This window comes from Elephantulus edwardii, unplaced genomic scaffold, assembly GCF_000299155.1.
Source record: "Elephantulus edwardii isolate Elephantulus edwardi_28Jun2011 unplaced genomic scaffold, EleEdw1.0 scaffold00078, whole genome shotgun sequence".
Taxonomy (NCBI): domain Eukaryota; kingdom Metazoa; phylum Chordata; class Mammalia; order Macroscelidea; family Macroscelididae; genus Elephantulus; species Elephantulus edwardii.
In genome coordinates this window covers 8,736,535-8,737,536 of record NW_006399828.1, presented here as the reverse complement: position 1 = coordinate 8,737,536, position 1,002 = coordinate 8,736,535, and positions in this window count along the sequence as shown.

Genomic DNA, 1,002 nt, shown 5'->3' with positions numbered 1-1,002 from the left:
CTTTGAGCTGTGGTTTTGGAAAATATTATTGAATATACCATGAAAAGCTAAGAGAATGAACAAGTTTGTCCATGAGAGGGTTAAACCAGGCTGCTCCTTGGAGGCAAGGTTTCTGAAGCTTTGTCTAACTTACTTTGGACATGTTGCAAGGAGGGACCATCCCTTGGAGAGAGATGTCATTCTTGGGAGGATGGAGAGGCAGTGCAGGAGAGGAAGACCCTTGTTGAGATGGATTGATTTAGTGAGTAGAGTAATAGGGGTAGGTGTGTCAGAGACAATAAGAATGGCACAGGATAAGGCAGAGTTTAGGTCTGTTGTGTATTAGGTCGCTATGAGTCACAGGCGACTCAATGGCACATAACAACAGCAACAACAATGGAACCCTCAGCAGGATTCTTCAATACCTGAACACCAAGGCACCAACTTCCTTCTGTCACTCTTATTTGTTGTCCAGCTCTCAGATACATAGCAGATGATTCAGAAGACCATGGCCTAAACCAGGCATACCTTCATCTTTTAGCTGACATCATTGTTATCAATACTTTAGAGAGGTCTCTGACAGCAGCCTTTCCCAGTGCAATAAGACTTTTGATTTTTTGATCTAAAAACTTTTAGGAAAGAGCACAATATACACACGATTATGAATGACATTAAAAAAAGAAAAGCAACAACCAAACAGTCCATATCTGACCCTCAACCAAAATAAGAGAATCCACCTTCCAGAAGCCAACCACTTCACACATGAGCTTCCAAACTAAAGACTTTTCAGGGTCTAATGGACTTTTAAATGCAAAGGGCATACTCCAATTTCTGACCTTTTGTTTAGTAGCTAAGCATGTTAACCACGTATCAATGATATCTGCCATACAGTTTGAGCGAAATCACTTTTTACACTTTTCGTTGTCTGAATGAAATAAAAAAGGAAACATGATGTAAAAAAAAGCACAAGATAGATAAATCTTTGTTTTATTTAAGTATAAAATGATAAAATTGGTTTTGAAA